At 41.0% G+C, this 12496-nt stretch overlaps 1 protein-coding gene across 1 annotated transcript in view; it reads left to right on the top strand.

Moving 5' to 3' along the window:
- Nucleotides 1-12496, top strand: part of HHLA2 (HERV-H LTR-associating 2) — a 48328-nt gene that overhangs the window by 24024 nt on the left and 11808 nt on the right. The window contains 1 exon segment of the mRNA XM_053220805.1: nucleotides 4590-4696. The gene's annotated coding sequence lies outside the window, so the exon portion shown is untranslated.

Genomic DNA, 12496 nt, shown 5'->3' on the forward strand with positions numbered 1-12496 from the left:
CTGTGTTCTGAGACAGAAATGTAAAAGGTCATGATAAGTGGTTGCCAAATATCTCATCAACCTCTTACCCTCATGCAACTGGACCTCTCCTTAGAGTGAATCTCCAGATGTTTGGATAACTGTTTCTGAAATAAAAAGAACAGAGGCTGATGAGGCACCCTGGTGCCACAAATTATGTAGCTGGTTCTGGTCCAAGGTCACAGTCATTAAGTGGAGGTGATATGACTCAAACCTAGGCAATCTCACTCCATAGCCTTGGTTCTTAACCACTTCTTTACACTCCCTTGCCAAATTCAGCTAAGTCTCCTTTATATGAAAGAAACTAATGCCAAATGTCCCCCAACTATAGAGATCCAGAGTTAGCAAATAAAAACACAAGATTTCCAGTTAAATCTGAATTTCAGATAACCAACGAATGATTTGCTTTAGTATAGGTATGTCCCAAATAATGCATAGGACATGTTTATAATAAAAAAAAAAAAAGTATTAGCTTATCTGAATTCAGATTTAGCTAGACATCTTGTATTTTTTCTGGCAACCTGTACACAGTCCGATATCATATCTTTTTTCATTATTGCTCTCTCAGTAACAAAAATGAATTTAAATTCAGCACATACATGCCACAAAGGGTACAGTGCAGAAAACATTTCAGAGGAACTATCAGAAGTTCAGATCTGCTGAAATCATTACTACATCAATACTCCCCAGACAGTCTCTATTCAATGAGCTAGCCTAGGCGGCCAGCTTTCATTTCAAGTTTGATGGCTTGGTTAAGTGCGAACCATTGCTGAATGCTGTCCTACACTAAGTGACATTGAATTTCAGCCCTTCTATCATTCTGGAGGCTTTCTTGCTTTCAAAGTCTGCAAGAACTAGGAACATTAGTTTGGATATATGTATGTGTCTGGCCCACCTACCTCCCATTCTGTTCTGTTACTGGGGCTCAGAAGCATCTTCTTTCCCATGAGAAAGATTACTGAGCCAGGTTGCAGAGTTCTTTAAAAACGCACATTGCTATCTGTTTTTGTAGGCCAGAGGAGACTTCAGAAGAGAGAGATACAGTGAAAATGGGATCCCTAAACTCAGCATAGTTAGGAGGAGTCACGCTGAAAGCAACTGATTGCAGACTCCAAGCGGGTGTGGTCAGAAATCCAAAGGCGGTGCAGTATTCAAGGCTCAGGAGAAAGACAAGCAGACATCTTTGGCTCAAATTAAACATGGAGTCTTCAGGAATTAAATTGATGAGCCAGCCTTTTTTGTTTGTTTTTTACTTTTTTTGACATAAAAAACAAATTCCATTCTTTAATTGCCATCAATGTTGCAATGGCTAAAGGCTAAACCAAGGAACTTGATGAGAACAAGGTGTGGATATTCACATATACATCTTTCAAGCCCTTGAAAATATCCCAGGATATGGTATTACTTTTGATCAACTATTTGGAAGGCATGGGGGAGACAAAATACTGCCATTTGGTTTTCCTACTCTTAAGTAGACTTTACAGAAGAGGTCAGGGAGCTAGTTAATTTGGGGATTCCAAAAGTTGCCAAGGATAGACATTCCTGTTATGTACTCAGAGAAAAAAAAATGTATCAATTATAGTCCCACAGAGACTAGTGTGAGTAAACTTAGCTGACCTACAGGTAGAGTCTTTCCAGGAAAATAGTATCAACTTCAATTATTCACAACAGAGGGAATTTACTGCTGCAGGCAGCCAGTTAAAAGAGGAATTGGGAAATCAAGAAGATGATAGTGAGAAACTGGGGTGCCTGCGTGGCTCAGTTGGTTAAGCATCCAACTCTTGATTTTGGCTTTGGTCATGATCTCATGGTTCATAGGATTGAGCCCCATTTTGGCCTTGTGCTGAGAGTGCAGAGCCTGCTTAAGATTCTCTCTCTCCCCCTCTCTCTCTGCCCCTCCCCCACTCACATGTTTTCTCTCTCTCAAAATAAATAAATAAACTTAAAGAAGATAGTGAAAAACTCATGGTACAGTAGGAAGTTGCTTCTGTGAGGGGAGGAGTCGATACTATGGGGTCCCAGGGATGAGGGTGCCTCATGGAAGCTGGAATCCTGGCAACTTTGCCTGTCAGGAGCTTGAGCCACAGAAAAGATGGAACTGGTGCCAGAAAAGTTGCCTAACATATTATTTAATCAGGTGCTGATCTCCTTGTAACTTCTGTCCATATATTGTCTCCTCATTGGAAGAAATTTATGCAGTGACTGACAGAGCTGGATACTGAATGTGTATATAGCAAACCCTAACAGAATTGCAATAAAAGCTCCTAGACTTTGAGAAAGGCTTTGCTTTCTTTAGCAAAGGATATTCGTTTCAGAAATTGTGTCTAGGTAGATCGGATAGCATAGAGTTTATGAAGAACATACTTGAGTTTTAGAGTCTATGATCAGAGATCCAGTATCTACACCAAGTTGTGCCTTCCAGTGTTCTATTATGCAAATAAATTACATGAGAAAACTGCTTGTATACCATCAGAAGCCCATCAAGCAAGCAGTGAGAAGGAGGCTAAGCTGAACTGACTCCATCAATGCCTAGTCACGTGATTGAGAGCCTCTTGGGCAGTGAAGGCTTTCTGGTGAGCATTCACATGGAACATGAAAAAGGCAGCCATAAGAGTAGAGATGGAGGCTCTGTATAGACTCCACCACACAGTCTTTCCCTCATCAAAGCAAACCAGGCTATGCCACAGCTGAGCGCTCACTTTGTTAGCCTTAGAGATCGGCCCACATCTCTGATGTGGCATCACACTTAACAGAGAGAAGTTGGCTCCTTGCTGGATTATATGTAATTGCTTCTGCTATAGAAGGGAATTCTATTTCCCTCTTCCACTCCCTCCTGGGCATGCCTTTGCCAGAACTACCAACTACAGTCTTACTGAATGCTTCATACGCAATCATTATCCCACCCAAATTGGCTGTGAAGGGAGTTCCTTGATCAAAAGCAAAGAAAGAAAGGGGTTCCTGGGTAGCTCAGTCGGTTGAGCATCCGACTTCAGCCAAGGTCATGATCTTGCGGTTCACGAGTTCGAATGAGTTCGAGCCCTGCGACTGGCTCTGTGCTGACAGCTCAGATCCTGGAACCTGCTTCAGATTCTGTGTCTCCTAATCTCTCTGTCCTTCCCCAGCTCAGGCTCTGTCTCTCTATCTCTCAAAAATAAATAAAAACATTTTTAAAAAATTATAAAAAACAAAACAAAACAAAGAAAGCCATGGACTAATTCAAATGTAATTCATTACTTTATTTTTTTCTATCAATGAAGCTGCAATCCTTCTAATATGGTAGAATGGTCTCTAAAAACTTAACACTGAAATCTTCCAGGGCATCTTCTACCTGATGATATAGCTACTTCACAGAAGATTGTTTAGGCTCCAAACCAATGTTCTAAATAAGGAACTATTGGGGTGCCTGGGTGGTTCTGTTGGTTAAGCTTCTGACTCTTGGTTTCAGCTCAGGTCATGATCTCATAGTTTGTGAGTTTGAGCCCTGCATCGGGCTCTCCGCTGTCAGCACAGAGCCTGCTTTGGATCCTCTGTTCCCCTCTCTCTCTGCTCTTACCCCACTTGTGCTCTCTCTGCCTCTCTCGAAATAAATAAATTAATTAAATTAAAAAAAATAAATAAGGAATTATCTCCCCATAGTTAGAAGATGTGATCTAGGAACCATGGACTGAGGAGAGAGTGAGGTGTCTAATAATTATAACAAAGCTACTCTCAGTTTTTACTCACTGTGGCTTTTAGTGTCCTTCATCTTTGTACTTGAGGGCTCGATGCAGTGGTACTTCTGAATTAGAAACTAAGACTGGTCATTGGGTTCTTCATGCCAGGGGAAAATGGCAGAAAAGTGGGATACTATATAACTAGGTAACTAACCATGCCTAGTAAGAATACTATGATTATTGCTGTGCAGTTAGGGATCCACTAAGTTCCTATCATATTCCTCCTTTCTTTTATGTTCTTGGTGGACAAGGTTAGTGGGAGACCGTTGTCCCTATGTAGGTAAGACCACTAAGAATGGAAGCCATTCAGGAATCAAGGTTCAAGCTACCTACCCATCAGGGACATAGCTAAGGGACTAGCAGAAGGCAAGGAGATCACAGAATGGGCATAAATACCAGCTCTGGCTTCAGGAGAAGTGGCAGATAGAAAGAATATGGCCTGTTTCCTTGATTGTTGTGACATGACTTAGAAAAAAGCATCTTCTATCCATATTGTGTGTAAAGTGTGTTGTTGATGGTTAAGTATTCCTTTTGGACTATAGACTGAAGCAGAATTTGAGGGGGAATAAATATTATCCAAAGTAGAACTCCTCAAAGTGGGGAACTGCAGGCTGGTGCCAGTGTTTGAACTGTTTATTATTGGTTCATGATGCAAGAAGTATAGAAATAGAGTTTTTAAAATTACTCTGTTACATTGCTCTCAAGGTTTCTGTGCCTACTGTATATAATAATAAAAAAAATCAAGTGCTTCATTTTATGTTTAATTTCATTTATCTAGCAATTCATCTTTATTGCATTTTCCCAGTGAATTTGTCCATGACAGATTAGAAACAAAAATTTACTGTTCCTTTACTATAGATGGTTTGAGAAATGCTGATCTTGTTGAGCAGTGTCCTTGTGAAATCTATTATTACTCCTGGATGCAGCAGCTTGTGTAACTTGGACTGCTTCCCACAGAGAAGGAGGTAAGTAAGCTTGCCATTATTCAGAGAGTATTTGGGTGTTGGTACGTGAAGGCAGCTTTGGCTGTATGGAGATGTGTATGTGTGTTGGGCAGCCAAAGGTACATGTATAGAAATATACCAATGAGCTGACTGTACATCTTATATTCTGTTGCTCTCTCTCCCTACCATAGCTGGCTTTTCCAAGAGTAGAAGTATGTAACCAATTCTTGGTCTCTGCAGTTTGGAAAGTAGAACTATCATATAGTTAGGTGGAAGTTGATTGGAACTGAGTCACTGTGTAACAGAACCCAAGAACCCAAGAACCGAACCCAGGCTTCCTGCTGTCAACTTTCCCAGCATTGTCTGGGCCTTTGGTCTTTTGAAGCTTGGAGATTCGTCCTTCAGTTCTGGAGTTCCCCAATGTCCTTCTATTACATTTCCTTCTTGCTTAAGTCTTAAATCTGTTGCTTGTCACTACAGAAGGTCTTGCAGTTTTAAAGGCATTTGATAAATATTGCCAAATTGCTTTCCAGAAAGTTAAGTTGTATATCAGTGTGTACCATCGCCAATGGTATGTCTCTAAGCATCTTTTCCAGGACTGAATATTAAATGTATATGTGTGTGTGTGTGTGTGTGTGTGTGTGTGTTGTGTAGATATTTGTCTCTCTATCTAATCTTTGTCATTCTGCTAGGTTAGAAATGAAACCTTATTTAACATTTTTTTCATATCTTTGAATATTATTGAAGGTAAATTTTGGGGAGATTAGGTGTCAGGACACTTTTATATGCAAGTTATAGAAACCAGATTCAGATTAACTCAGGCAAAAAAAGAGATTTGGTTAGCACACATGAAATGGAAAGATACTGGGGTAGTCTCTAGACTTGAATTAAAAAGTGTGAGAACCAAGGCCATGAGGACATGCTTATTGGCTAGCACTTCTCTCTGCTCTGGTGTACTCACCTGCTTGTTATTATACTCTCACCCTCAGCCTCTCTATGCACCCGCCACCCCCACCCTCCCAGTCCACACCCCATCCCCCCACATTGATTGATTTCTTTCTGTCAAACGGTTCTTTTCATGTGGCAGGAGTTTATTGCTGTCAGTAGTTCCACATTCTCCCAGTATGGAAGCATTAGTGGAAAAAGATCTTCTCATTTAAATTTCAGAAGTGCTTTGACCTTTCTTGGATCCCTTGTCCCCTCTTTGGATGGGTCGCCAGGATTTGCCATGCCTGCATTATTAGCCTATCCTTGGTTGGAATGGTAGAGTAGGACATTGTGGCCAACACAGGTTAGCAGCGCCGCTCCCCTCCAGAACAAAATGAAGTGCTGAAGAAGCGTTCCTCCGAAGGCAGGGTATAGCTGGGCAGACAGAAGTATTCCCTACACATTTCGCAGAAGTTCTTGATTTTGCGGAGATTGATTACGTGTTGATATGTAACGTTTAATAAAGACTAAGACAGCAATGGTATATAATTTATCATCCAACGTGGGGTACTAGGAAAGAAGCTACTACTAATCATTAACAGAATGCACAGTTAATCCTATTTGGAGAGCTGAGCAAGTGGAAGCAGAGAGGGCACTTGGAATTACTACACTAACTTCTTTCCTAAACTACACATGGTTTTACAATCACTGTTGACCACTTGCTAAGAGAAAACAACTTCCTGCAATCAGGGCCAAAACTGAAATGGTCCAGATTCAAAAAGGCTAAAGTACACTGGAGGGAACCATTTGCTCCTTGATAGCTCATTCTCTGGGGAATAACCTAGGGGTCGTGAATCACTGATGTCACTTGTAAAGTTTCATAGCAGAGTAGTGCTTAATGGAAGGCCTCAAAGTCATGAGCCTGATGTAGTTTAAAGTCCTGGCTTTGCCATTCACTAACTGATGTTGAACAAGTTATTTAACCTCTCTAAACCTCAGTGTCTTCATCTTAAGATGGAAATTACAATACCTCATATGATTGTGTTTAGATTTACAATGTGTATAACATTACTATATGCTTACTAGCACTGTGATGTTAGCTGCTAATATTACCAAAAGAAGTAACAAATGCAGAAGAGAGAAAACTATAGTTTATTTTGTCTTAGCAGATAGGGCCTCCTAGTAAACTTTGGTCGTAAGGGTTCTTTTATCCATCTTTATTTATTTACATAATCTTCTCTTCTGACTTGCCAATTCTCCTCACCCAAGATCCCCACAAATGTAGACAACATCCTATTTTATGGCAAGAGAGGAGTAGCTGAATGTCCCCATGTGGTTTAAGAATGTCTTTGGGTTTGTCACTTGTGTCACGGGGGCTTTTCAAAAATGATTTCAGTATTGGTAAGGGGAATCTGGTTTGCAGGATTTTTATTTTTTATTAAGTTTTTTTAAGTACTTTATTTTATATTTGTGTGTGAGAGAGAGACAGAGAGAGAGCACAAGCAGAGGAGGGGCAGAGAGATGGAGACAGAATATGAAGCAGGTTCCAGGCTTGCTGTCAGCACAGAACCTGATGCCGGGCTCAAACTCATGAGCAGTGAGCTCATGACCTGAACTGATGTTGTACACTTAACCAACTGAGCTACCCATGTACCTCACAGGACTTTTAAAGTCAGTATGCAGTGAGAAGGAATAGCAGTAGATACCGTCCCAGATACAGATCATGAGGTAAATGTGTTGGGAATTAGGGTCACAAGTAGCGGTAACAACAGGGTCAAGGAATGCTGTTCAGTTTGTAGGCATGGGGAAGGAAAGAAGCAGAGCTGGGCTGGGTCAGGAGAAGGGTTAAGGTCTAGAGAAAGATAAGAGGGGACAGAATTGAGACAGGAAGGAATTACCAGAAGATAGGTTGATAGAGGGGAGAGCAGATGAGAGAATGCATATTTCTCAAAGAAGGTAGCGGCTTCTCATCCTTACTCTCCGAAGATCAGCTAATGCAAGGAGAAGCAGTCTACATTGCACAGTAAATTGTGCTGGGCCTGAATCTCACTGCCTTAGATGAGATCATGAACAAAGATGCCTCCTATCAGCACTGGTTAGTGTCTGTCTGTCTCCTGTCCCCTCCCCTCCCTCTCACACTTTCCCTTTCTCCCTCCTGGAATGTTTCAGTGTTTTTATTGAGCCTAGAAAACCCCCAGGAGAACCTCTAGCTATAGAAACAAGTAGAACTGAGCAGAGGCTGCCTTGCCAGGTGCATCTGGGCAGCTTGATCTGTGAGTGGCCCATTATACCCCTGTGTATGAATGAGCCACTCATTTACTCTGCTCTTTAAAGGTCTACAGACCAACTTAAAACTTTTATATTGTCTCTTCTCTAGTCTTAACTTTATAAATTCAACATTAAGTTTATGATGTTGAAGTATACATCATTGCATTATGACTTGTCAAATTCATTCATTCTACCAATATGCAAATCCTAGTTATATACTATGACATTACTTTACTACTTGATAGCCGTATTTTCAAAGGCCTTTTGAAAACAAGTGTTTACTCTTTTTTTTTCTTTGAAAGAAATAAGGACAAACAGGGACCCTGGAGAGTAAAAGCTAGCCAAACCCTTTTCTAGGTGTATAATAGAAAACCCCCATATGTGCAAGCTACTACTTCAGCTGAGCATCAGTATTTTCCATTTAATGTTGACCCTAAAAAGAAAGGACTTTTAAGGTTAATATGGTTCTGCTGTTAGAAACTTCTTCCTACAGAAAACTTAAAGCACACTAAACTTCCTACAAACGTCTAATAGCTCATCACTGATGCTTGCTTTAGCTTCAAGATTAAAAGTGGTTTTGCCACCATTAGCAAGCAAATGAATCTCTCTAACTCGACCCTGTTAAAATAGGACACCACTTCTGTCAATATTTTGTTGTAGTAGGAAGAGAGGCTATTTTTTTTTCATTGATTTATTTATGTAGACAAAAATGGCACCTACTTCCTGTGTTAGTAGCTCTTCATCAGGGGAAAGAAGATATTTTTATTTTGTGTCACCTTGGGACATTTGGAAACACGTGAAGGCCCAAGTCACAGCAGTTTAAATATATTACTTAATTAGCAGGAAGTCTAAAGGTACAGGATCCAGAACAGGCTGGACTCAACCGTGTCATTACAAACTCTATTTTTTTTTTTCTGTCTTTCTGTCATCTCTGTGATCCTTGTTATGTTGACTTTTTAATCTCATTTGTTTCTTCATGTCTGGGAGGTGGCTTCTGCAGATGCAGCATGAAATCAGTGCTCAGAAAGTAGAAGGAAGGGGTTGCCCTGAAATTCTGTTCTTGTAACTATCCCTCTTACACAGACACAAAAGTTGCCACAGAAGTCCTCCCAATAGACTCCTGTTTATGGTCCATTGTCCAAAACAGTGTGGAAAAAAAATTTTTTTTCTGCAGTTGGATTTCAATAGTTCCTTTTAGAGACAGAGAAGTACAAGGGGCTTGGCCACACTTTCCTATTTCCATTAGGCTCAGAGTTAGAAGGAGGGAAAGGCAGATGTACAGGCATTATAATTGGGTTTCCAGACTCAAGAGGTGTGGAAACATGGTTAGTTGCTGGGCTCTCCATTTCCAGGAAAGTTGGGAGGTTCTGATTGGGTTCCAGCTCTTTGCAGTGGTCACTACCCCAGCTTCTCCTTCCCCAAATGTGGAGGACTCCCCCTCCTGCACTGAGCCAGTGTGGCCATCTCATTTACCCTTTCTGGACCTTCTGTGTTCTGTTAGCTAGAGGTGGTCACGTCTTGCCCAGGGCTGGCCAGAGAAAGAGTTCTGCTAGCAAAGAAAAAGGGAAATGGTGCCAGTGTCTGTCACGGTGTCCCTTTCACATTTTCTCTATTTCACACTATTTAGTTTGCTTTTAAATGGTTTCTTGCCACATTTACTTCATTGATGCTTACAGGCTGGCTCCTTTTATTTATCTGCTACAATTCCACTGGTGGGATCTTTCTGAAAGACAAATCTGACTTCATCATTAGGTTTCTATTTCCTTACTGTGGCTTACAAGAGTGGTTATGATCTGGCCTTTGCACACACCTTTCCAGCATTTTTCCTTCCACACGGCCTGCTTTGTTATTGTGTTCTCTTGTGGCTGTATCTTTGTTCTATTGTCTGCCTAGAAAATATCTTCCCTCCTCACTTCCCTCTACTCCTTCTCACAGGACAGCGTCTTCTTGCCCTTCAAAACTTAATGCTTTGGGAAGCTTTCCTTAACACCCTGCCCTCACTAAGCTCAAGAACTTTCTTCTGTCCTTCTGTAGCACCTCAGAGAGTTCTTATTGCTGCCTGTATCTCTGTATTATGATTTACTTGTTTATATAATCCATCTATCTTTGGCACCAGATTGAGCTTTGTGACATTAGGGACTGTCTGACTCATCCCTGAATAGCCTGTGACACATAGGAGATGCTCAAATTGTAGGTTTTCCATGGCAGAAAAGACAGTTAAGCTTGGTGGACAACAGAGTGGGGGGAACAGTACAAAGAATGATCTAATCCTGTTTCCTAGGAGGTCGGGATAAATTTGAGGTATTTCATTTTCTCTTGTTTCTCAGAGCTTTAACATTGTCAGACACTAGGAATGGATTGGGAGTAGAACATAGGGCTGGAGCAACGGAGTTTTACGAACAAGGGTTTATTTGGCAGAATGAACTCTGAACTATACAGAAAACTCACCGATAAAAAGCCAATTTCACAACCACTGTACTTTGCGAATGACCCACTAAACTGTGTATGTAGACCTAGGCCCTGGTCCTCCCTGTCTTGTGCACCAGCTAGTTGAGTTAGCTACATCTTTAAATTCTAAGGACTGATAGCCGGTAATTCGGGTCCTGTATAAAGGACATAGGCAGTCCTTTATAAAGCATCACTTGATAAAAGCCCTAAGCAATCTACACAGCTAGGAATAAATCTTGTAAGGATTGTTTTGCCTAATTGTTTTTACACCAAACCCTTGATTCTAATATTCCGTTACAGGTCACTCAACCCCAGTACCTTGATATGTAGGGACAAGAAAGTTTCTTTACTTCTGGATTTGAAAGGAAAACATGGGGATTGAGTCAAAATGGCTAATCTCATACTGAGAATGATGAATATTGAGTATGTCACTTACCATACAATAGACATTTAAATATAGCAACCGTGACCACTGTAGGATGGAATTATGATACCAGACTTGGGTGATAAACCTAAACCAACCTTAGGAAGGAGGGATCCTTTGACCCACCCCACCCCCACCCCAACCCTCCTAGGTACTACTGCTGCCTCTGTGTTACAGATACTTTGTCTCACATTGTCTGTGGGGATTGGACACCACAGTCATGTCATTACTTTCCTTAAAATCCTTACATCTGACACAATCAGGCCCCATAGTTGGTCTAGTTAAAAAAACAAACAAATAAACAAAACCAAAAAAAAAAAAAAAGTTCGGTATCCAAATGATATATTTTAAATGTTTTAAAAATTGAAATAACAGGTGTCCATCTACTTTCTAGTTTTGTTTTGTTTTGAGCGGAGGGGGTCAAGACCTTGTTCTGCGTGTGGAGCACTGTGTGATTTTCTGTGTTACCTTTCTTCCACAAACTTAGTAGGGCACCATCTAGTATTTCCAATTATCATTTCTTGAAAATGGCCAAAGAACTTTGTACTCAGATTGTTACAGAAGAGTTCAGCTCCTTCTGGATCTTTACAGTTTGACTATTGTGTCTCCAGCACCTAATCTGATAGCAGAATTTTCTTCTCTCCTATTTTGTGACTTGCTTTTATTTAGCCTTTTCGCAGAGCGTTCATCTTCTTCAGTTTAGCTCGTGGAGAAACCCTGGGTTTGTCTTGTCCTTGCATTTAATCAATTAACATTTAAATTATTTAGTGATGATAATGCACTGAACTGGCAGAAGGAGAAGTGTACAGAAACAGCAGACTGGCTTCTCTGGGGCATTTGGCATGCCACGGCCATCTATCTGTGTGTTTTATAGAGGGAGAGCTGACTGTTTTCAAGCAGTCCTTGGCCTTACATCTGCATATGTTCAAAACTCACTTCACTTAATGCAGTCTCATTCAACTGTTTACTACCTTTATGTGCTCAACAAAATGTCCGCCTGTCTGTCTTTTCAACCCTGGCATTTTCTTTTGTCTATTGCATGGCTTTGCAGCATTCTTGCTTTAAAAGAAAAAGAAAACAAAACAACAACAACAAAAAACAACACTCTGTCCAGCTATATTCTTTCTTATATAGAGCACTATTGAGGAGGATTATATAATCAACCCTTTTGGCAGGAGGAAGCACTTTGTGATAGGAGTCTGAAGTGGAGAATGGCCCTTGGAGGCGTAGTACTGCCCCTCCCATTCACGTTCTTTGTCTCGGGCTCTGCTTCCAGGGAACCAACCCTGCCAAAGATGGGGATTTGTGGAGTGTTTCCAGGAGGAAAGTGTGAAGAAGTGTGGGAGCAGGATGGGGCAGGAAAAGGAGCTGAGCAGGGATGTGGCTTCATGTGAAGGCTCAGCCTCATTTGCTGGGAGGCTCTGGACCACAGAATGTTTCTTGCCTTGAAGCCACCACTGGGGCAGGGAGTAAGGGAAAGAATGTAACTCCCAGAACCACAGATTTCATCACCTGAGGGCAATCCTCTGAAGAAGGTGGCAGTAGCTGAGCAATGTGTGCATGAAACCTGAACTAGTTGAAGTGATCATAGGGGATCTGGGCAGGAGATTAATGGTCTGCTAATATGCAAAATATCCGATATTAAATGTGTGGCATTTCTAAAATAGTGACTTAAAAAATTTTTTTTAATGTTTATTTATTTTTGAGAGAGGGAGACACAGAGAGCGTGAGTGAGGGAGGAGCAGAGGGAGACA

The sequence above is a fragment of the Acinonyx jubatus genome, chromosome C2, assembly GCF_027475565.1.
Source record: "Acinonyx jubatus isolate Ajub_Pintada_27869175 chromosome C2, VMU_Ajub_asm_v1.0, whole genome shotgun sequence".
Taxonomy (NCBI): Eukaryota; Metazoa; Chordata; class Mammalia; order Carnivora; family Felidae; genus Acinonyx; species Acinonyx jubatus.